General features: G+C 46.0%; 1 protein-coding gene across 3 annotated transcripts in view; it reads left to right on the top strand.

Moving 5' to 3' along the window:
• Positions 1 to 11,301: 11,301 nt before the first annotated feature.
• The window catches only part of VCAN (versican), a 125,865-nt gene continuing 111,635 nt past the window's right edge, over positions 11,302 to 25,531 (top strand). The window contains exon 1 of one of the 3 annotated variants that reach the window (XM_081930121.1): positions 11,302 to 11,742. The gene's annotated coding sequence lies outside the window, so the exon portion shown is untranslated. Of the gene's footprint in view, positions 11,743 to 12,924; positions 12,946 to 25,531 lie in introns of those variants that run through there. The other 2 variants (XM_081930123.1, XM_081930122.1) reach the window with 2 other exon arrangements.

Genomic DNA, 25,531 nt, shown 5'->3' with positions numbered 1-25,531 from the left:
AACTATGTTGCAGAAAGGTTAAGGGGTTGGCTTAAGCCAACATATGCAAGGAAATTCAAAGTGAAGGCTGAGGGTTTCTCCTTTAATCGCTACATTGTGCTTAGGCGCAGCAGCTGATAGGGCCTCAGGAAAGGGTCCACAGAACAGGCCCTGTCTGGAAATGCTTGGGAGGAAAATAAAGCAAATAAGCACATATGAAGGGGGAGAGTGCTAACTTCTTGATTTCTAGGGCTTTCATTTTGTAGGCCTGACCAGCAGCTAAGAATCATTTTAAAGTTAATTTAATAACCTTATTATTAAACTTACCAGTTTAAAAATCGATGATATGTTGCTCAAAGTAGAGGCCAGTCTTATTGGAGACATTTTCAGGGTGCCTAATAAAAATGACTAAGTCTTAGCATCTGCTGTACATTGGCTCTCAATTGTCAACAAATGGGTCTGTTGATTTCTGCCTTCTGTGGACGTGCCAACATGTTACAGGACAAATGGGTATCTCAGGATTTTTATCCTGAGAACCACATTTTATTATTTTCCTAGCAAGTGGAATGTTGTTTTGGTTGCCTAACTCCCTAACTACTTTGCTCTGAACTGAATAATTATTTAATTTGCATTTAAAAATTACTTCATGTCAAGACAGATGAAATTTTAAATAAAGTTAGCATTCAATATGGATGTGTTTATTTGAAAGTAATGTATCTGTGGGATAAATGCATATAGATCACTTGCACAGAACTTAACACCGTTTTTCAAAATACATATTTTGAATAACTGTTTTACATGAGTTTCTGTAAAGTTGTAGGTAGGAGTGAGTTCAAGTGTGTCAGACATTGGTTGCCTCTTTTCCAACCAATCTGATACCCTATGGATGTTGTTTGACTATAGTGGGAATCTAACAACATCTGGAGTAAACCACATAGGCTTCCCTCGGTCATAAATAAATAGTGAAGATTTCAAGGTGCAAACCTCTTGCACCGACTTGACTAGCAAGATTAAGATCAATGGTGGTTGGGGTTTTATTTTTATTTCATCATCCATACAGGGCCAACATCATCTGATGTCAATGAGGTGGCACTCACTGGGGAGAATATTCCACAGACAGGAGCCACAGCTGAAAAGGTCCTTCCCTTTGTCAGCACTCTGAGCCTCCCTCAGAGGAAGATCTAAGCGTCAGAAGAGGTTCATATCAGGAGAGGCATTTCAGAATATATTGGGGTCCTGAGCTGCAAAAAACTTTACAGGTCAAAGCTCACAGACCCATTCTTTTTTGTAGATGGGGCTAGCTATCACCTGTCTGTGAGCTCCCCTACCCAGCTGCCCTCCTCCATACCAGGCATTTGTTGAACTGCAGTGATGTCATGGCATGTTAGTAGCCAACCTAATTGCTAAGATGAAAGAGCCATAACAAAAACAGACAGTGCAGCTGGTGTGAGGAAAGGGAAAAGATAAGGTTTGTGTTGAGAGACAAGGAATTATCTATTGCTGCTGGGAAAAAGGAACAAGGAGGTCAAGAGGCTGAGGAGGTTGTGAGTCAGGGAACTGGGGTGACAGTGATGTCAAGGGCATAATAGAAGGGATAGATTCCACATATTGGTGTGAAAGAACCAACTAGATCTTGGGCTGCTATCACTAATCATTACTTTACCTTTGGTTAATACACATAACATGAAACTCAGTTTCTATTTACACAGGGCATTTCCAGACAACCACTGTTTTGGGGTGGGATTCAATGACATCATGGAAAACTTCAGGCTCATTTGGCTTCCTTATGAAATGAGCCCACTTCCCCAAAAGAACTGGCATTTTGCAATAAGAATAGTGATGTGAAAATAAAATGGAAAGTGTGGGGCAACACTTGCTTGACACAACATCATCTAATCTCCTTGCAAACAAATGAAGATGAATGCTCATTGAACAGATTGTCTGGAAGCGACCAGGGTGAGGACTGTGCAGGGTCTTCACTGAATACATGGCATCAACCTCCACAAAAACCTATGCGTGTCCATGTAGTAGAAGTGTACATGGGTAGGGAAAGGGAAGCTTTGTGGGATGGCATCTGCCTCGCATGCAGAAAGTCTCAGGTTCAGTTCTTGGCATCCCCTGGTAGGGCTGTGGATAGATATCCCCTGTCTGAAACCCTGGAGGCCCACAGATTCCTGGGTCTCTGTCATTCGTGCACTGGTTACTTCATGCATTGCTGGCCCACCCTCTGGCCATGTGAGCACCTGCATGTGTGATTACAGTAGTTATCAAGAGTTATGATATTGAAATCCTCCTATCATCATCATCATCACCATCATCATTTTATTTGTATGCCGCGTTTCCATAGTTGAAACTATGCTCAAGGCGGCTTACAACATGACGAGATTTACATAATTACAAGCAACGTAACAGAAGTCATAAACAATAAATAAAACACATCAAAAAGTACGCAATGGAAGCAATTTCCACATAAGTCATAAGATCTAAAATTAAAGATACAACAATATTATAATAACAGCAACAACTCTTTCAAATCCGCATCCCCCTGTCGGTAAACAATACTCCAGCCCAAGAATCTGTTCAGCAGCCTCAGCTTTTGTAGCTGGAGTCAGTCAGCACTCCACTCTCCCAGGCCAGATGGGAAAGGGCCAGCAAGGCAGGGTGCAGGTCTTCCAGGGCTCACAGCCAAGATGATCTCATTTAAAACAACACAGATAAAAATTAAAAACAATTCAAAAGAGGAGTCCTCGGTGCTAAGCAGCAGCCACAACCCTTGTGAAGCCTGTCAAGCCCCACCCCAAGCCAGGTGGAAAGAGGCAAGGGCGGAGCCCTTCAGGCCCTCAGCAGCCAGTCCTCCTTCAGGTGCAAGCAACTATATCCTCAGTACTGAGGCCAAATTAACACCATTCTCCTAGGTATCTGTATGGTTTCATTGCAATTTTAAAATAATAAAGAACTGCTATGACAATTAAGATGTATAAAACATGCTTGATACAGACAACTACTTATTCGCTAAATCACTTCCTCTTTTTATGTTCAAGCTGTGAGCATCACTGCTTATTATGTAGTCAAGATGGCAAAAACCACACACACACACACACACACACACACACACACACACGGGTGTAGCAGCAGGCTTGGGTAAACCTCAAGCTTTTCAGAAGTTAAAAAAAAAAACCTACTTAAAAATGATCAGGGAAATACTGGAGCAGCAGCTCTGGAGCCAATCAAATGCCCTCTGGAATTTGTTCTGGAACAGTGAATACCCTACCCAGTTCACATAATTTAAAGAATTGATATGCTGAATCAAATCAGGCCCAATGCTCGTATGGAACTACTTCTGTTTTCTGGGGTAACTCTGCCACTCTGACCGAAATGGTTTCTGTCATGTTGACCTTTATTCCAAGAAGCAGCAGCAGCAGAAGAAGAAATTTCTCCACATGTAACCCTCTAGTGCAGTCTCCATGACTACTCTGACTGCATTTCCAATCTTGCTTCTTTCTATGTTATTGGCTGACTTGCAGGCTCAAGAACTTTTTGGGGGGCACAAAGGATCAACAGTGGATATTGCCTTCGCCCCCCCCACTCCCAAGATGTTACAGAAGACTCTGAAGCATCCTCTTCAGATTGCATGGAGAGCCTGGCATGTTCAGAGCAATGCAAGAGCCCCTCACAGAGGTGTCAACTTCAATAAAATATTGTGGAAGCCCATGTAAGCTCTGCCCTGCATGATCGATCACACACACCATTTGAATGGGAATGCCCATCAACTTTGTGTCAAATATTTTACTGTGGGGGCTGAAGCCGAACCCTTGGCGTTGGTTCCTATGCCTGTTCCTATGCTGCTTCTAGCACAGCAGATGATCACTGGATTGTGCTTGTGCTGGCTTTGTGTCACTCCAGCCAACTGCCTAGTCTTCTTGTATGGTTCACCTGGTGTTATAGCTGAAGCAAGCAATATCACTGTCCTTATCCCTAGTTGCAGTGACTGCAGTCTTTGAGCACTTTTTGACTCCTCAGCAGAAACTTTTCCATTCTTTACAAGGAAGCCAGGGTGATTTGCAATGCCTTTCTGAAAGATCACAGGACTTTGTGAGAGCCAGGAGTTCATTTGCACTCGTGTGTATTAGTCAGCCCCATTTTTGTGTGTGTGTGACAAATGAAGAAGCAGAAGGTCTTAATTAGTTTCAGACAGACAGACAGACAGATATGCCTTTTGTTGTATACCACAGTCACAGTTTTGATCCAATTCCTTCTGAGTAATGCATGTGAAGGCAGTAAATGTCCCTGAAAATAATTTAAAGGCACATGACACCGCCATACTTCAGAAGCTGGCCATGTAAGCCTTCTGAGTGGGAAACTGACTGGACAATACTCTGAGTTCTTTGGATGAAAAGCAGAACACGGCAACCAAAGGAAATACAGTAAATCCTGTGGGATTTACTCCAAATATTGGAGGGTAGGGAGAACAGAGGACACCGCCCAAAGGAGTGAGTCTCACAGCAGTATTAAGAAACCAAATATCAGCTCAGTAAATAGTTTCAGACCCATGCTTTTCTGGACTTTCCATATTAGCTGCATAATGTACAGACCCCACCCTTAAATCTGCACACACAATGTTTTGCAGGAAAGAGTTAATGCAAGTTATTTCCTCCACAGTATTGATGCTTGCTTCCAAGCAACTCTTGTGTTGTAAAAATATAATAAGGGAAGCAAAACTTCTGATTCATCATGCCACAGCTTCTGTGGCAACCACAAGAGCTGGATGAATGAAATTGTCTTGAGTTGTTTGTTTTTAAAAAATAATTTTTCATTGAAAGATACAACCAAGAATTACAGGATACCTGTTTAAAAACACAGTGGCTGTGACCTCGTTGTGTGGCTGCTGACTGTTGTCTATGGCCACATAGTCACCACAACTTAGAGCAGGTTCTGAGCTGAAGGTGTAGGAAGGGCCAGTGTGTTATGGGCTTCACTGATGGTTAGAGGCAGGGCTTTTTTCCAGTGGGAACTCGGTTTTGGAACCTCTCTGGTGAGTGCCATTGCCATTCTACGAGAACGAGGGAGTTCCAGACCTCTTTTTTGCTAGAAAAATAACACTGTTTAGATGTACACAACACATTGTTCCTGTGATTACAGTGTGCTTCAGAATGTCTTACCTAAATGCATGTTACTCTCTGGAGAAATAGTTTGGAAGCCACCAAAATTAGGCAAGTGTGTCTTCAATAATGTCATGTTTACCTCAAATGTTTGGATTTTCAAGAGTTTGTATCTGCCTGGAATGGGAATGTGTCTTTAAATTGACTTGTGTGCAGCTTGGAGCCTGGTTGGCTTACTCTTGTTCACAAATATTAAATGTTACCTCAGAGCCCTTCTTAAAGTGGTGTGTGCGGATCACCCAGAGCTGTCTCTCAGATTGTGACTGTTGTATATGTAATGTGATTGTAGGCCAGAGACAGCTGTGTATTCTGTACCGTTTGCCAAACAATGCTGTAGCGGTCAGTGGCACAGGGTAGAGTGGCACATTGTTGCCAATCTTGCCCCTCCTCTTACCACCAGCAACCTCCATGCTGGGAAGCCAAGTGACCAACTCCACCTCAGTCCAACCTACGATTGCTGCCTTCTGTATCACATTACATCTACTTTTCAAAGGTACGCTTGCTTAGAGTTTATTGAACTTTCAAGGCACATTCCATCTCTGTGGTTCAGGGCTAAATCTTACTTTTGCACTAGTTGTAAGGTGCAGATGTTTTCCAGAACAGTCATGGAATATTAGGATTTAGAGGGTTAGTATACACTTCTTAATTGCATACACTCTTTGAACTTTTGTAGTATATGCTATTGAACAAAAACAATTGGGTAGTTTGGTGCTGTCTTCAGGTATTGGGGGTGGGGGACAACCTTGAGCAAGTTGCTTTCAATGGACCCCCATTCCTAAGTGCGCCTGCCATCTTGGTGCCACCACTGCTGCCCAATTCCTTCCTTTTGGGGGGACCCAATCCATTATTTGGGAAAGATCAAGGAAAGTGGAAGATGTGGCTTCATCCCTTGCTCTTGTCAATGCTCACTTCCTTCAAGAGCAATGGATGGAGAGGCAATGACATTCAGGTACGTAGTTGATTCCTTGCAGAGCACTGGCACAACAATACCCGTTCCTGATGCCAGAATGGTAAGGTATAAAGGTAAAGGGACCCCTTTACTGACCAGTATGTCTGGTCACGGATAACTCTAGGGTTGCGGTGCTCATCTCACTTTATTGGCTGAGGGAGCAGGCGTACATCTTCTGGGTCATGTGGCCAGCATGACTAAGCCACTCCTGGCGAACCAGAACAGCACACGGAAACGCCTCTTACCTTCCAGCCAGAGCGGTACCTATTTATCTACTTGCACTTTGACGTGCTTTCGAACTGCTAGGTTGGCAGGAGCAGGGACCGAGCAACGGGAGCTCACCCCGTCGCGGGGATTTGAACCGCCGACCTTCTGATCGGCAAGTCCTAAGCTCTGTGGTTTAACCCACAGCGCCACCCATGTCCCTTTCACTATGTCTTAACCTCACATAAATTATTGTGAGGGTGAAATGAAGAGGAGAACCATGTGACCATCTTGAGATCCTGGGAAGATAAAAGTTGTATATAAAGGAAATAAATAAAACAAATAAATAAGCTAGATAATGCACGATTGATGTTCCATTTTCCAGGACGGCTGTAAACGATCATGCATGAAAGGACAGGGATGTATATATCAGGAATCATTTTTCAGTGGTCATAGAAGATGCATGTATGTGCAGAAGTTGTTTGGAAACTCAATAGATACTCAACACCAGGGCACAAAACTGCTAAACTGAGAAGAAATAAAGGGGCAGGTTTATCACATTTCTAATTTCCCCCCTGTTACATTATTAATAGCAACAAATTTTGATCATGGATGCATCTAATTGGCAAGCCCTAGGCTCTGTGGTTTAACCCACAGCGCCAATAAGGTACACTATTTTCCAAATCCCCTACTCTGTTCCAAGAAGTCAACTTAAAGTGTGTGGCAACAAACAGCAACACAGTAGTAGTGACAACAATGTAATACTGTAGCCTCTGTAACCATTGCAGATGCCAACTCTTTCCACATATCTGACTGTGCAGACACTCTTGCTTTCTCTGCATCCAGTGCACTCCCACGACTGCTTTAGGAAGTGGTATACACAAGACATTAGCCACAGCCCATTTGCAATTTGATGCATTTCTCCCCAAGACCAGCTTCAATCCAATTTCGAAAAAGAATGATCTAGCTGTGTTTTGTCATCGTTGTGTACATTCTGACAACACTATTACAGAACCTAATAATGTCATTGACAGTATCACATGCTTCTTTTCCTACTCTTCTTCCATATGCCAGTATCTCCTTTTCTGCATTCTACATAGGACAAACGCCATGCAAAAGACACTGTGCAAAAGGATAAATGGGCACAAATCTGACATCAGGAATAGTAGTATCCAAAAGCGGGGTTGGGGGGGGGGCATTTCTGCTTTCCAGGACACTCTGTAAATGACCTTCAAGAACAAAGAATCTAACCAAAACAAAGGCATTTTAACACATTATATGTGTTAATTAGCTTACCAATGCCAGGATATCTGTGCCATCGAAAGCTGTTTTATGAATTACCATTGTTAAGTATGTAATTATCACTGCACTTTTCTCCTTGTCATTTCCCTCTGACCTGACTTTTTACGATCTCCCCCCCAACCATGGTATATAATTCAGGCATGTCCAACAGGTAGATCATGATCTGCTGGTAGATCACAGGGTGTTCCTGGTAGATCTCCTGGTAGATCTCTGGGCCCCTCAGTGATCCCCCCCAAAAGCTCAACAACTTGGTCCATCCAGTGACAATGAGTGAATCATTGCCAGTTTTCTTATACTGTGAGTAGATCACAGTATATTGGGAGTTGGACTTCCCTGGTATATACGGTATATATTTACCCACGACTCAGGATAACACTTCGTGCATCTGATAAAGTAGACTGTACTCCATCACAGCTTTTCCCATAATAAATCAGTTAATCTCTAAGGTGTCACAAGGCTCCAACTTTCTTGGTTTTGATGTGGAAGGCTTAACATGGCTGCTCCTCTGGAAATCATAAAGTGTAAAAATTGTCTTATCATGAAGTACAGGAATTAAGCAGAAAAAGGGATCGGGAGTACATTTAACGGCAAGCAGAAAATCTAGCAGCGGCGATAGAAAACAATATCAGTCTTAACTCTCTCTTTTTAGAATAATTAAGTGCAGGCCTACACATGGAAGCACTAACCAATGCTTTACTATGTGGCCTCAGTGGGAATCCCTATAATAGAGCCAGACAGTCATTCTAGGGCCAGTTCTTACGTTGCATGAGCAACGTATCTCATGCTCCCCCATAGCTGCTTCCCACTCCACCCTGGTCCTATTAAAAGAGAGATTATGTGGGAGGGGATAATAACATGGTGACTTGCTACAGCAGCCTCGCCCCACCCCCTGGAAGGGATAGAACAACTTTGCCAGCCCCTCCCACATGACTTTGCGGTTTTAATTTTACTGGGATGACATAGGTAGCAACTGCAGGGAAGTTACAATCATGCTACTCCCCCTAAGGTAAAAACCCAGACCTTAAGGCACATCCAAGAAACCTGAAAGTGCAGAATCAAATGATGTAAAACAGAAGTCTTTGACCTTTGCTGTAAACAACGTTCCCCAGGCCAAGAAATAAAAAGTGTGAGCCTCTCCAAGTGCAATTAAAGGGAAACAAACAATCCAGCCACAAGGCCAAATGAATCAGCGGGGCAAGGTGGGGTGGGGGAAGCATGAATACCCATGGGAAAGGGGGTGGCACACTGAGAAAAGGAGCACCCACTGCCACCTTCAACAGAAGGCATCAGCTCTGTAGGGAAGCTGACCACATCGCACTGTAAAAGCCCCCCCAGTGTTAAGGGCTGGAGATTGCTAAACCTCAGAGGGAAACACCCCTGGCTAGAAAAGCTGTTAATGTTGGACTGTCCACAGTTCTGGCAGAGAAAGGGATGAAGTTAACAATTACAAATGTATTTTTCTTTAAAACTCCCTTCAAGTGAGAAAGGGTTTAGGATGTTACTCTTTTACTGGCATGAGAAGATTATAAAGGAGGTTTGGGAGATGGTTTTTCATTGGCCAGTTGCTTGTTTTTTTAGGATTATAAATTTGTGTCCTTCAGAAGAGAACATTTCTTGCCTATTCATATTTATTGTGTGTTAGTAGAACAATAATACAGTACACTTAACTCTTTTAAGTGTATTATATCTACTTATTACTGCTGCTACCACCACTATTACTATTGGTATTCACACATTTATCTTCTCCTAGTAAAGTTGTACCTGCATCTGTGGAGGCCTTGGTTCACACATGCCGTGGTTCTTTGTTTGAATGTATCCCCTGGAACAGTTGAGGCACATTGTGTGGAGCTCTTTTGTATGGGGTGAACCAGTTTTCAGTCTTGTTCCACAAACAAATATTTCTAGGAAGCAAATGGATAAGCACCCCATCTGGTGAATGTGTGGATGTTGGGGGGAAACAAGCTTCTTAAGTCAGGGTGGAGAACCTCTAGATGCTTTTGGACTCCAGGTCTTCTCAGCTCCACTCATCATGGCCAATGATGAGGAAGATGCCTTTTGTACTTCAAAAACATCTGGAGGGGCACAGGTTTCCCACGCCTGGAAATCTCGAGATGGGGCTGGAAGGGGGGGCAGTCTTGCTCCCTCTCCGCATGTACAATTTATAATAATTGAACAGCCCTATATTTTAAACAAAATGCTTGATTAACCTGGAGGTAGGCTGTATGAATTGTGTATTGATTTGTAATGATTTGTTGGGTCTCTGGACCGCAATAAAGATTGATTGAATAATTGAACAGACCTTAATTTTGTGTGTGTGTGACCAGTACAAGCTAAAGCATGCTTCAGCTACAGAATCCCCTAAAACAGCCTTTGCAAACTTGATGCCCTCTATAGTTGTTTCAGACTACAACTCCCATGAGCTCTAGCCAACACAAAGATGCTCATCTCCCCTTTACACTTCATGTATCCCTTGCTAGGAAAGCTAGTGTCAGTACAACACACACGCCTGCCACCACGATGATGGCTTTTAGAGAGGGCTGCCATATGTCCGGATTTCCCCAAACATTGCTGGGATTTCAAAGGCGGAAGTGGCATCTGGGGGGAATTTCTGGAAGGTGGTGGTTTGTCCTAGATCTTCGGCGAGTAAGCCAAAAAATCACGCTTATTTGGCATTGAAAGCTCAAAAACTTCCAAGTTTCCCTTAAAAAACCCAAAACAACTTTTGGGGTGTCCTGCTTTTTACTTTTTGAAATATGGCAACCCTACTTTTAGAACAAAGCCTGGGAAACCTCAGTTTAAAGCCCTGCCAGTCCAAACACAGAGTGACCGGAGGCAAGTTACTGTCTTTATAAGATGGACAGACTGCATTAAGTCGCATCGCAGATGCATGAGGATTGTAAAGTGCTGTGGATATGTTTGTGATATGTCTGAAGAATGCACTTTGTCCTTATCACAGGCTTTCCTTCAGCTTGCAGATATATTTGGCAACCCAGGAAACAGCAGTTTAATTAGAATTCCTGGAAAGGATAATGTCCCCTTTCTGGAAAGCTTCTGCCAGTCAGTGCGGACCATCCTGAGCTAGATGGACCACCAGGACAGTGGTTGGTTGGGAGTCTAACAGGGGCGATGGTTTTTCAAGAAGAGCATCCCTATACACTTTGTAACCCATCCTCCCATGGGGGGGTTCACACGACACCCCCAAATCCCACAACCCATCACAGGGGGCGTTTCACTGCTTAGAGAGCCAGTGCGGTGCAGTAGTTAAGAGGGTTGGACCTAGGGCCTGGGAGAGACCAAGGTTCAAATCCCCTCTTGGCCATGAAGCTCAGGGGGTGACCCTGGGCCTGCCCCGGGACTGTTGTGAGGTTTAATTGAGGCAGAGAACCATGCACATCCCCTTGAGCTCCTTGGAGAAAAGATGGGCTATAAATGCAATAAAACAAAAACTAATTAATCAGAACGCTGTATGGTACATATTAGAGAAACAGAGAGGGAGGTCTCCATCCTTGTCCCACTGAAACCAGTTGCTCTCCCAGCTTGGGCGACGGAAGGCGGGAAGGTCCCCTGCTCCAGCTGCCAGGCCGCCTCTTCGGCATCCCCGGCGAGGGGCTGAAGGAGGCCGCGCTCTGCCGAGCCTCTTGGGACTTGCTGAGTCCGGCAGGAGGCTGTGGGAGGGGGCGGAGGCGAGGCGGGCGCAGGGAAGCCGCCGCCGCTCCTCCTGCCCCCCTTTGGCTCGGGGCTCGTCTGCCTTGGCGAACCTCGCCTTGCGCTGGAGGGAAGAGCCCTCCTCTCGGAGAGGCAGGGCAGAGCCCCTCCTCTGGAGCGCTGACGGTACCATGATATAATAATGATGGGTGGCGGAGCCCGCATTTGAACTTGCAGGGAAAGCGGGCTGGGTGCATGTGGGTGCCTGCAGCTCCCCAAGCCGGACTTCCACAGCCGGGGATCAGGTGTTCACCACCGGGGGGGTCACGAGGAGAAAAACTCCCGAGCCTGGACCAGCGACTAAGAAGCCCGGGGCTTGCATGAAGGCACTTCTGGATTAACAAGCACGCTGTGATTTTTATTTTTATTTTTTGGTGCTCCTTTCCCATAGTTCTTTTTTTCCCTTGAATTTTTTTCAGTCTCTGCAATAAACTGCTTTAAAAGGTAACTATACCCTCCCCTCTAATTTTCTGCATTTGTCGGGTGGGGAAGGTTCCCACCATCTAGGATTCCGCTGCTGTGGCCACTCCAGTTTACCTGTGAAACAAAGAGTTTGGGGAAAGAGAAAAGGGGGCGAGGCGGAAGGAGTGGATTGTTACTTAAAGAAAAAGGAAATCTACGGATCTGGGGCGCAAAGCAAAAGGGTTCCTTTTTGGTGGGAACCACAAGTTCTGGTGAGGGGGGTGGGAAAGAGAGAGAGAACAAAGAAAAGTGAAAAGAATGGAGGAAGTGTGTGTGGCCGGAGTAATTGAATGGCAGGCAAGGTAGAGTTGGGAGTTTGGCGGCTCTCAAACGGTTAATGGCAGGGGGAGAGAGAAAAAGAGAGAAGTCTTTGTAGGGGCTTGAATGCACAAAGCGGCGCTGGAGGAAGGAGGTGGTAGAAAGCCGGGTGGGTTTCATTATTATTACGATGATTATTGCACTGATCAGGTTCGGCTGAATGGGCTTGAACAGCCCGCGAGGACGGTGGTGGCGAGGATGAGAGACCGCTTCCCAGCCAGGCTGAGGTGGCTTGGGGGATTTCTGGGAAGCAGCCTTCCTCCTCCTCCTCCTCCTCAGGTTGGGGTGGGGGTCTCGGGGGATCTCCTGGGAAAAGGGGGTAACAGAGAACAGAAACCCTCCAGCCCCACTGGTAGGCGACCAGGAGGAGGAAAGGGGGTCTCCCCCTCGTCCCCTCCCCATGGCACCCCAGCCGGCTTCAACTGGTCTCGGGGAACATTTCCACGTTTCTTTCCCACCGTCCTTCTCCTGCTCACCCACCGGCACATTTTTTGTGCCTTTTAAAGTGTGCGGGGAGAGAAATGGGGGCGTTGAACTGGCGAGGGAAGCCCCTCCGGTGAAGCAGGAAAGCCTTGGGGAAGTGACCGGAATTCCCTTTGCATCGGCATTTGGTTCAGAAAGAAACGTGAATGCGAGGCATCTGTCTGTCTATCTCTAATTAGTTTCCTACCCTGATTTCCGAAAGGAGTTGCTGGAAAGGAGTTCAAGAGGCTAGAACGCTTTGAGGAAGCGGGAGGGAGGGGGAGATTAAGGGGGGGGGAGAGAGCCAACCCCCAAACTTTAATCTTGACCCACTGCTCCAGATTGCAAAACGCATCATCCCGAGGGGGAGGCAACTCCATCCAGAACTGAGTTCAGACTTGGCAGGTCAGAAAGAGCGAATGTGCAACATGGAAAAAACGGAGGGTGGGTGTGGTGGTGGTGCGGGGGGGGGGGAGGGGATGGAAAGAGTAAGAGTTTTGTTTTCGTGCACTGAAACGTTGTGTCGGAGGATGGAGCGTTGTTTTGTCTGCTTCGGGCCGGTTGCTTATGTTTCAGGCGTGCTGGAGGAGGAGGAGGAGGCGGGCGGGGTGGAGAGGATCTTTCCCCGCTCGGATTTGCTTTTGGTGCGCGCCTGTGTCTCTGCACGAGGGAGTTTGCGTCCCGGGGAGAAGCTCCTCCGAGGTTTCTCCTGTGCAAAAGGAGCGATGTGCAACTTCCCAAGGCACCGCCAGCCCCTCTGGCGGGCTCCAAAATGTCACCGGGGGTGGGGCGGCGGCGGGTCAGGATTTTCTCTGCGGCAGGAAAAGTCTATGTCATCGCCATCGGTTCGGCAAGGAACTGCTTCTTCCCCCAGCCCAGCTGCTTTCTTTTAGACAGACTCCCCACCCCTCCCAGTCCGGGTGGGGGGGGGGGAAGGTTTTTTTTTTTTGGCAGATTTTTTAAAAAGTTGGCTGGAGGGGGGGGAGCCCATCCAAAGACGCCCCCGCGCATCCTCCTCCTTCCAGGGTCCGGGACGCGATCTCTTCTTCCCCATTTTACAGGAAGTCCCGCTTGAGCAAATGAATGGGCCGCTTTGCAAAGAGGGCTCCGCCGCTTGCAGCTTCCTGGTCCAGTCCCTTTCGGGTTCCGATGGACCACGCTTTAAAAATCCCAGGACGTAGAAAGGGCAGGTTTGAAAGAGCGGAGCGCTCACCTCATCCACCCCGAAGTCGGAAATCTAGGAATCGGACGCTTTTTTGATAGACCCTCGGCTCCCCCTGCTGGGGAAACTGCGAAGGAAGGCTGGAGGCGGGGAAGGGAAAGTTCATTCACACAAGCTGGGTGTATTCTTGGGCAAGCTGCTTCTCTCACTAGGGAGAACACGATACTTGCACGCATTGCACTACCTTGGGGATTCTTAATGCCATAAGAGATCACCAATTAATGCCTTCTAGCCGTCTTCCCGATCACTTAGCAAGTCTTTTACGGTTCCTTTCCATGCACAACTTTTCTTGAACTTGGAAAGGAATGTTATTTCCGTAGGGAATAAACGTTCCCTACGTACCACAAACGTTGTGGGGAATAAATTCTGCTATTGTAACGAAAAGATAACTTATCAGTTCATTCAAGCTCCGTTTGAACCGGCTTAATTTGAGCCAGGGATCTCAGATTTTATCTATTTATTTAATGCCGGAGCGAAAGTCTGGAGCACGTGAAAAGTAATAATACAGAGGCGTGGACTCCGGACTAGTTTGATGACTGCATCAAGCGTTTAGCAATGCCTTTGCATGTGTGAACGAATGAGCCTTTGCACATCACAAAGAGAATATTCACACATCCGGGCACGTCCTAGCATTTTGAAGATAACTCTTATTTTCAGCGGAGCCAGTTCACACACTGGATTTAAAAAACCGCATGCACGTGGGAACTGACTCCTTGAGCATAGTCAGGGTGTGGGTGTGTGTTTGGAGGGGGTGCTGTGGGGTGGGGGGGAGTTCTTTCCTGCTGCACACATCTGGAAGTAGGGATCGGGCTTTCAAGTGAGGAGGCAAGTCTTTCCGGCAGACTTTATTTACTTTTTCATGCAGCCAGGCTGCGGTATCTGTATCTCTCCAGATGTTTCGGGACTCCCAACTCCCACCAACATGACCAATGGGCAGGAATGATGACGGGCCACCCACCGGCTCCGAGTCCCTGCCACAGAGCATTGTAGGGGTACAAGACCCCGAGTTGCTTAGTCTTATGTCCGCGAGGAGCATACCGTTGGAAACAGGAACCCCAGCTGCCCCCCAACCTTTCCGTTCATCTTGCCTCTGACCAACTTTCCTATTCCACGCGGACTCCCTTGAGTCGAATCTTTGCTTTCTTCCCACTTAATGGTCCGAGTCCTTTCTCTTTCTTTCAAAAATGGAAACGAAACCAACACGTGATAAGAAGCCCCTGTTGGGATCTTCTGGACCCGAGGCTTTTAGGGAGGGATGCGTAATAAGACAGGCAGCGAAACCTGCGTTTCCTTGGCTAGAGAAAGAAAAGTCTTGTTCCGCTTTCCTTCCGGAGCGGGCGCGAAAGGGCGAAGAGATCCCACAGACTCCTCCTAGACTCTGCACAAATGCAGTTTCCGATGAAGATGGGTCCCGCCTCTGAGAACGGGGGCAGAAGGGACAGTGTCACATTTCGGATTTGATTATCAATGGAGATGGAGCCAGGAATCTGGCAAAAAGGCTGAGCAGTCCCAGCCAGCTGTTGTTAAAAATAAAATAAATCCGGGATCCGTAATGCGCCCCTTTCCCACTCCCCATAGCAGAGCAAGACCTGGGGGTGGGGGGCGCGCCCTGGGCGTCGCCTCCTGCCTACTCCCGCCTTGCCTGGGAGCGGGAGCCTGGGAGGTCTGGTTCCCCCGGAGCCACGTGGACTGAGGAGGTTCAGCTGGGAGGCAGTCTTGCTCCTCCTTTGTCCTTGGCTGTCTCGTATGAAGTTAGGAGCTGCTGCGGAGCAGTTTGCCCGGCGCCTTTTGTCTAACGACCACAGGACCCAGGAGGGAGAGAAAGAGAGGGAGAGGGAGAGAAGGAGGGCTGAAAGTCAGAGAGGTGACCCGGGAGTTGGCGTTCGGAGACGCTCACGGAATATTAAGGTCGTCTGCAACAGCGGCTGCGGAAGGCGGGTTGCTTTATTAGCCACATGGCCAGGCTGAATGGGGGTGGCAGGGGAGGACACGGGCAAGTGGAAAGAGGCCACCGTGGGGCGAGGTGCCATTGCGAGCAGTTGCCAGGATTAGCTGGTTTGTTCCCCCACCCCCAACCCAAGAGTGCTGTGGGAGACTTTCCTGGTTTGCTATGACATCAGCTTCAGAAGGCAGCCAATGAAACTGCTTGCTTCACATGCATGAAGCAGACAAAGAATGTCTTAGGTGGGAGCAGGAGGAGAGGCCCGCTGAATCAGACCAAGCAAAAGGTCTGTCTCCTTCAGCATCGTGTTTCCCACAGGGGCCACTCAAATGCTTTGGGGAAGCAGGCCATAAAAGCAACAGTCCTCTTCCATTGTTTTAATCCCCCACCATCTGGAACTCAGAGGTATAGTGCCCCTGAATCTGGAGGCTCCATCTAGTCACCCTGACTTACAGTCAGAGATGGACATTTTTGTCGTTTTTTCTTAGTCCACTTTAAAACTGGATTGTAGTGGGGATTGGGAATGGCCAGTGAAGTAGGTTGTTGCCTTCAGAATAGCAGGGCCATGTGAAAAATGTTTAAATATATCCCAGCACAATTTCAAGTAACATCACAGCACAGTTAACACTTTTTCTCTCTCTCTTTGGCGTTGAAAACCAACATCGCTAGTCTTTCGAGCCTGTTCTACAGCAAGTAGTTAGGATCAATGTATTGCACAGCACAGGGATATGGTAACACCCCACCCCAGTAATTCACTTGTTATTGCTATGAACATTGAGCTACCTGGGGCACTTGAGGAATGAGGATACTATAGAATATATCAGGGCAGCAGAACCAATATATTTTGTGTCATCTTCCTTAAGAGGCCAGCTTGCCTTTAAAAAACAATCACCATTAGGTCATCTAATGGTTATATATAGGGTAGATTTGAATCATAAATTGCCTTTTATGTACCACTGCTCTGACCTGACCAATTGTACCTTTACATATTATCCACATACTGCCAGCTCTCAAAGGCATGTTGTCACCCTAGGAAAACTACATCCTCTCAGCTGACATTCCCCAGTTGTCCACATGTAGACACACAGGCCCTGCAAGCAGTTGCACAGAGACTCATTGCAACACTCCCAACAACTCACCCTTGCTACTGGTATCCCTGGAATTGCTCTCCACAGCTGATATTGCTTCCTTCCTTCTTGCACCAAGCTCTGGAGCCTAATTTTTCTTGTGACTTTGTCTGGAGCCTTCAGGATTCCTTGATAGATTCTGCCTCCCCCTCTGTCAATGGGCTTCATGCCTCCCCCTTGGAATTCCAAGGGTACCCAAAGTATGTTGTAATGACCTAGACACCCAACAGCTGAATGATGTCAAATTTGATGAAACTCGTTACCTGTTTGGAAGGGAAGGGGCACAAGACCTCCCTTTTCCAATGGGGGGGGGGAGCTGAAAGGGAGCCATATTCAGCCACACCACAATGTTCCAAAGCAATGCATCAGTTCTATCAAACCCGACAGCATGTTCCCCACAGAGCACAAAGTGCACAAATGTGTGACCCTGTCCTTCTAGAATTTGGATGGGAAATTATGAGCTCAGAATGACCCTCCACTGCCGTGGCAGGGGGTTTCTAAATGCACAGAGATTCTCCTTCTCCTTTGCTCCCCCTCCCAGTTTTCCATGCAGACTCTGACTTTGTACATAAATATGATTTAGTCATTAGTACTTATTTATCATCATGCGTTAAGTCCTAGTCGGCAAACATCACAGGAGGCCAATAAACACCTTGAAATAGTCAAAAGTGCAAAGGCAAATAGGACCAGGGGTCAAGATGGAGGCACTGACCCAGGTAATCTTCTCAGTAATCCTTGCTGAGAGAGATGCCAGGCTGGAAACTCAAGGGGGACCTGCCATTTGTCTGGGTGGACTGAGCCTCAGTGATGGATAGGCAGCAATGATGTAACCACTTGGGTAGATATGCAAATGAGGAGTCCTGCAGTGATGGAATGATCAGACAGTGCCTTTGTGTGGAGATGGGAGCAGTCCTCTTTCGTAGACTCCCTCCAGTTCCGATGTTGTCGCATCCCATGGCAGCCTATCAATGGCCATGTTCCCGCTGATGATCAGAATGAAAGAGCTCTCTATATGGAGGGACATTCCAGGTGCAGGATTAGCAGGAAAGGAGAGGGATGTCTGCCGCTGCTGCTGCTGCAACGACATGAATGTTATGATGACTGCCTCAGTGTATGGCTATTTCTAGATTGGAACAGACGGTGATACGAATCGGAGAAGTTTGGCATAACGTAGAGTTCAGCACAGGCCCCTGTAAGCAAGCCAGTACTCATCATCATTCGGTCCTCCCTGTACTGAAACAGGATGAACATGTGGGATTGCTTTCACACACCTCTTTATCCTTGGACCTTTTGAGATATTCCATTGTTCAGGGATATCCCACACAATGTGGAAAAGAAATGTTTGCATCATGTGTTGCAGCAGAGAACACAATGCCATTTGAAGCTGACCTGAGTGCTTGCAAACAAACCTTGTGCAATAACAAAGTGCCTAGGAGCTGGGCATTTGTTGTCTCTTTAAATCATAGAATCATGGAATTGTAGAAACGGAAGGGACCATGAGGGTCATCTAGTCCAACCCCCTGCAATGGCTGGAATATTTCAAATAGGTTTCTCTTTTCAGAACTGATTGTGTGCACTGGGCATACAGTAGACATTTCTTTTCTGTATCATCTGAAACATCCTTCCTATTTCCTTGTCACATGAAATGGGAAGAGTGTCCCTGATCCAATTTTGGGGGGTGGGTGGGTGGGCAGAGTATCTTATCATTTCAAACTTTAATATTTAAATCTGAAGTTCCTCCAGCACATTCATGTTTTTGCATGCCAGCCTTATTGCAGAAGGATTCTTAATATGGTGGCGGCTAACAGGTATCCCTACTAATGCATTTGAAAGATCCACACTTCATTATATCTTTGCAGATTTTAGGAATATTTAGCAACTTGGCGATAGATGGGGGTGAATCCGAATAGTTTTATTGTGTAGTTTTGAAGATTCTTGTTAACAGCTTTTTGAAAAGACTTGACCCACTTGAAGAATGGAGAGCAGATATTCTAGGACAGACTTTGTCAGCCTGGGGCCCTCCAAATGTTCTCAGTATTCTGGCCTTTGGCTGTGCTGGTGAGGCTGATGGGAACTGAAGTCCTAAACATCTGGAGAGGTTGAAGAAGGCTGCTCCAGGCACTTTCAAGGCTACATCTGCACTATACATATAAAGCAGGATCGTAGTACTTTAAACAGGCATGGCTGTCCCCAAAGAATCCTGGGAGCTGTCATTTGTTGATGGGAGAGCTGAAATTCCCCCTAGCAAGCTAATTTCTCCGAATTTCCCTAGGAAAGAGGGAGCAATTTCTAAACAACTTTGGGAACTGTTTTAAATGTCTGGTGTGGAGATGGACAGATTCATTAAAATATCAATACCCAGGAGCAGTGCTATTTTTCTAGGAAAAAATGTGTCTGGACTCACAATGAACACTTTCCTTGTTCTCTTAGAATGTCGATGGTGCCCACCTGAGAGGTGCTAGAACCAGGGCTTTTTTCAGCTGGGAACTCGCTGCAACTGCACTGGCCTATAAGTACTGTAAAAGAAACCCAAACTCCACCGTAGAGCAATATTTTTTATTAGGCCAACCAACATGCCATAAAACTGTGTGCAAACATTTTGAGTTCTTCAGAACTCTTCATCAGACCAGATGCTGCCAGATGTTTCACCACCAGCCAACTCTCTCCCCCTCACACTTCCTTTGTTTACCATAGTATGATGAGTTATGGAGAACTCAAAAGCTTCCACACTCTTTTTGCGACATTCTAGTTGGCCTAAGGAAGGCATTGCCTTAATATGAATTTGGGGTTTTGTTTTTTTTACACGTTAGCTAAAAGGAGAGAGAGATTTGACCAAATGACTGTCCTTGGGCAAGGCATTCTACTCCTAAGAATACACCCTCCAACGTTTCTCCAATGAAAAACGGGACTTCCTAAGGGAAAGCGGGACATTCCAGGATCAAATCAGAAACCAGGATGGCTTCTGTAAATCTGGGACTGTCTCTAGAATATAGGGACACTTGGAAGGTCTGAGTAAGGAACCCCTTTTCACCCACCCATCTATCCAAAGCGGGCCAAAAGTCTGCTAGGCTGGCTTTCCTCACAGCAAAATAATAATAATGCTGTAGAATTATTATTATTATTTATTGAATATATATACTCCGCCCAATACCCAGAGGTCTCAGGGCAGTTCACAGAACAAAATCAAAATATAAAACTACAAAATATATAATCAAAATAAAAACCAGAAGCTCATAGAGTGGTACCTCAGGTTACAGATGCTTCAGGTTACAGACTCTGCTAACCCAGAAATAGTACCTCGGGTTAAAAACTTTGCTTCAGAATGAGAACAGAAATCGCACTGTGGCGGCATGGCGGCAGTGGGAGGCCCCATTAGCTAAAGTGGTACCTCAGGTTAAGAACAGTTTCAGGTTAAGAACAGACCTCCAGAACAAACTATGTTCTTAACCTGAGGTACCACTGTACCACCACCCCCAGAAGGTGCTTCAGCACATGGAGCCCCTTCTCTGCCTTGCTTACTTCCAAGATCCCAATGGTCGCAGCTCAGACAGGCTGTGGCTCGTTTTGGTCCTCTAAATCCATGCTTCCAACTCTCATACCTGGACTAGGGTGAGCTGAGCCCAGCGGGAGAAGCGTCAGCAGAGGTGGTGGCTGCTAAGAGAGGCCCAGTGCCAGCCCTGCCTGCCTGCCTGCCTGGCATTGGTCAGGGGCTGTGGGGGTGCCTGCCCAGGATGTGCTGCCCACCCTTCCCCTGAAGCACCTGGACTGGTGACAGAGACTCTGCCCTGGCAAGGCTAGAGCCACACACAATATGGTGGAGTTGAGCACTGCTGCCGCGACAGGTAGCCACCACCTTGGCACATCCGGGGCTCCCGTCCCAGTACTCTCCCTGGGGCTACCGAAATCAGCCTCGCGGGCCACGTGTGGCCCATGGGCTGTGTGTTGGACCACTTCTGGTTTAGTTGGAGTCTCCGTTATTGTAATCCATTGGTTTGGGTCCTACCCTTTAGAGCAGGTACAAACTACCGGCAGCTAGGTCCATCTGTGACTGAATGTTTCCTTGCTTTAGTTGTGCAGAGTCTCTGGCTCCATTCAGATGACACTTTATTCTGTATTCTCAATTTCCTTATTGGATAATTTCTGTGTTTTATGTGCTCTTTCACATGTTGCAAAAGCAACTTCTGAAAATCGGGATTCAATGGAAGTTAAGCACTCATTCTGTTTTAATTGCTTCCAGAAAAAATCCATTTGCAACCTCGTTAACCTAGAAAATTGTGGGAGCTTTGTGTTGTAATTTTCCTATGGTTTTCCATGGATCGTGCCATGTGATGAAATCTGGGGTAATATTCTTGACTACAGTTCTTTCCTGACATTTTCACGGGGAAACAGAAGCCCACATGTGTGTAATGGGTGGCAACATGTCCAGTGATGTTAACTGTTGTGTCACAACACACCCACTGAAATTCAGCGTGACATGGCAGTACAGTATGTGGATGAAAAAGCCACAGTTCCTTAACACATTGGGTAATGCAGTGTAAAAGGAACATTAGAAACTGGTATAGAAGCACTAGCATTGTAAGCAGGAAGACTAATGCAATAATGCCCATGTCTGAATGCACTCTCTGTCTAATGAAGAACCCTGGAATATCAGTGTTTTGTGTGTTTTTGTGAGCGTGTGCAGGTGACAGGGACCTGCAAGAGGAGACAGGCCAGTGAGTCCATAGAATCATAGAATTGTAGAGTTGGAAGGACCTTGAGGATCATCTAGTCCAACCGCCTGCAGTGCAGGAATATGCAGCTGTCCCATATGGGGATCGAACTTGCAACCTTGGCATTATCAGAACTACCTTCTGACCAACTGAGCTAACCAGGGTCCATCCACACTTCCCCCTCCCTCACATGGCTGTATATATATGCAATGGGGAGAATGGATATCTAGGGCTTGACTTCCCGACACCCACACATCAAATCTGCACATGATGTAACCCAATAATTTGAGCACAGCCTATCAGGCCTGCCAGTAACTCATTTCTGCAGCTCCTGTCAAGCAGCAAAAACAGAAGGTTGACAGTGGTTGGCTCCATACATGGCTGGTGGGCTCTTTTTTTTTTTTGCTTGGTGAGATAGAAATTATGCAGGCTTCTGCTCTGTATGTAGATCTGTGTGACACTCCTTGGCTTCTTCCGTGTGACACAAACCTTTCAGAAGTTTTCAGAGTATGGGAACACTTTAAGTATGGTGTGAAGAGACAGAAGCAAGGACCAAAGCGTGCCTTGGGGGAGTCAGTTGTTTTGAGGTTCTGGCAGCCAGTCCATAGCAAGCGATAATGAGCTCATCAAGAGACTGTGATTAATTGAATATGGCCGAAATTAACCAACTGTGAGCAACAGAGCAATTAATCAACTGGCAGTAATGTGGTGAAACTGGCAAAGTTAATTAAACCGAGAGGAGAATATTTAAGCAGCAGCGTTTATGGTGAAACTAATCAGTGTACAGCAATTAACGGTCCAGCAGAGTTTCAAAAGATGGGAGATGAGTTGATAGTGAACAATACAAAGTGCAAGTATATGTTAGGGCTGCTGCAATAATTTCCATCATAGCTTGTTAGCTGGGCATAGTAAGGAAATGCTCGCTTGGGGTCTATGCCCATCAATAGGCCATGCCACAACTTGGGCTTTTCAACTTCACTAAAAACAAGTAACATACCAGAGTACCATGGCTTCTCAAAGACCAAGACTACAATCCTATGCATAGTCACTAGTGAGCAAGTCTAGCTGCCAGTGTGGTGTAGCGGTTAGGTTGTTGGACTAGGACCTGGGAGACCAGGGTTTGAATCCCCAACTGCCATGAAACTCACTGGTCAGTCGATCTCAGCCTTGCCTAACTCACAGGTTTGTTGTGAGGATAACCTGGGGAGGAGGAGAATTATGTATGCTACTTTGAATTCCTTGGAGGAAAGATGGGATGTAAATTAAACAAACTGAATGAATAAAATGACACCAACCTTTGGAAACAGGAAATGGGAAGGCAAAACTACCCTGATATAAGCATCAAAGTAAACAGTGCTATAGCCTTCTGCTTGAATGAATGTAGTTATTTGAAGTAGATTCAGCAAATCTAGCAGTAGAGGTTGTTTCCTGTTATACTTTTTCTACAATCTTGTTGCGGTACTTCAGTTCATATAAAATACTTGGTGTAGGATTTATCCATTAATTAAACCAGAAGGAACAACATCTGCATGTCTATTTTGGGGAGGATTAGATTAGAATCTCTGCAAATTTTGTGTCTGAAAAAAGGAATAAGACTCTTCTAAGTGAAGAGAGATCCCCAGGGCTCTTTCACAGCAGCAACAGCAGATGAACAGGAAGAGACAAGCCTCTGATAGACTCTGCGGCCCAAGGAGCAAGGGTTTATTACATCTTTGATCACAACAAGAAGACTTTGAAAAATGGAGGAAGGAGCAGGGGACAGGCAAAACTTCCTTCCATCAAGGAACAAACAGTTCTGACAAGCAACGTAAGGATGGGGAAAGTCACAGCTCTTAACAGACTCTATTCTTGTTCATTTTTCATTGCAAGTGCTCCAAGCTCAGACATGTTTCCGTCCAAGAAGCATCTCCTTGAATCTCTTTTTTTCTCAGATTATTTGTGCACACACTGGCTTGATAAGAGATTGAAATTGCAGCATGCTCTCTCAGAGCTATGTAGATGGTTGCTCATCTACTCATTGGAGGCTGCCTCACACATTACTTTTCCAACTTGTAGACCCCCCAAAGTGTGCATTCACAATGAGCCGTAGCCACATGACATGAAAAGCCATAGTTTATGGCTTACCATGATCGAGCAACAGGCTAGCCCATGCTGCTCAGCCACTCCTGCTTTAAGCTTTGTTCTTGGCTTACTGCTTTCATTTTGTGGGAAACCATGAGCACCATTTCACATGCAGCACTAAGGCAAGTCTTGTGGCTTGTTTCTTGTAGCTGTAGACAGGGCAGAGTGAAAGGAGGGTGATTGAAGAATGTGCATAAGCATGCTGCTCATTCCCAGTTTGTTGCTGTGACATGCAAACCATGGCTTACAGTGACATTCAACGTGTGAATGTCAGCATGAGTGATCCTCAGCACGAGAGCCAAGAGAATCAAATGGATCATACCCATCCTTTCCTCTTGTTCAGTGAAAGACATAATCAACTAAGGCAGCCTCAGTCCTTAACCCTGACCAGAAGGTGGCTTGAAATGGGTCTAAATCAGGTCTCGGGGCCAAACACAGTTCTGTCTGGCCCTAAGGACTCTCCACAAACTTCTCCACTTACTGGAGATGCTTGAATGCTTCTGTCCACTGGTGCATGTTCCCTGAAGATTGACCATAGATGTGCTGCCTTGGGAACATCTGCTGCCTGAAGAAGCAGCCTCACCCTGCCTAATGGGTGGACAGGCCCTGTATCTGTCTATCAAAATTAGGTCACTTTAAAAAGGTTTCACATGCATTCTGTGTGTTCAGGGTCCATCCAACTCCACTGGCAGGGCAATATGTTGAAGAGGGGTTAGAGAATGCAGCATTTGTTGCCTCATTCTGGTTGGGTTGCTTCCAAATGACCTAGAAATAAGCTGGGTCAGCCGCAGCCTATTCACCTGAATAGGAGGGAAGAACCCCAGGAGTATTCTTTTTTTAATATGCCTTCTCACTGAATGTATTGTGCTGCTACTGAAATCGACTGGCTAATATTACACAGGATTAATAAAATTTCACCCTCTGAGGTTAGTTTCCCAAGACATTCTGAACATTTGAAGTTTTCTTATTATCTGCTAATGAACTGGAGTGGTGGTTTGACTATTTTTTTTAAAAAAAAACCCACCCATATTAAAAATGTATAGCTATGCCCTGTGATTTTTATTCACATTATCTTAAAAATGATGCTGACATTACCTAAGGCTTTCTTCAAGCTGGAACACGTAATAAATGTGTTGAGGGTGAGAGCGACCGTGTGAAAACAGGAACTTGTATGCTTTAAGAGCAAGATGAGAGATAGACTCCTGAGTGAAAACTGGGGTTGAAATACAGACTGCCATTTAGGCATCTTCTCTTCCAGCTGCAACAAGAGCCTACCATTTTGTCCAAAGGGCTTATGGGCACCTGGTTAAAAAGTAGATTCAAATACTGTGGTACCTCGGGTTAAGAACTTAATTCATTCTGTAGGTCCATTCTTAACCTGAAACTGTTCTTAACCTGAGGTACCACTTTAGCTAATGGGGCCTCCTGCTGCCACTGCGCTGCCGGAGCACGATTTCTGTTCTCATCCTGAAGCAAAGTTCTTAACCCAAGGTACTATTTCTGGGTTAGCGGAGTCTGTACCCTGAAGCGTATGTAACCTGAAGCATATGTAACCCGAGGTACCACTGTATGGCGCATTTGTTCTCCCAGTATATGGCTAGGAATATAATTAAAAAACCAGTTACTTTGGGTGCTACTGCAATGAAAGGCAATGTGTTACATCCAATTAGAGGAGTAACTGAGGATACAGGTTGGTCAACTGGAACCATAGTTTTTGCACAGATCGTGCCCCAGGCTTTTCACCTTGGTTTCCATATGAAGAAGATCATTTCTGCCAGCTGCTATAGAGGGGTGTTTCACAGTTCCACAGTTTCAACATTAACCCCTTGTACTGCATACCCTCTAAGTGTTCTGATCTCTGAAGGATTGT

This window comes from Podarcis melisellensis (assembly GCF_964234715.1).
Source record: "Podarcis melisellensis genome assembly, chromosome: 11".
NCBI lineage: Eukaryota > Metazoa > Chordata > Lepidosauria > Squamata > Lacertidae > Podarcis > Podarcis melisellensis.
The sequence above is the reverse complement of the archived record's forward strand: the minus strand, read 5'-3'. Positions and strand labels throughout refer to the sequence as shown.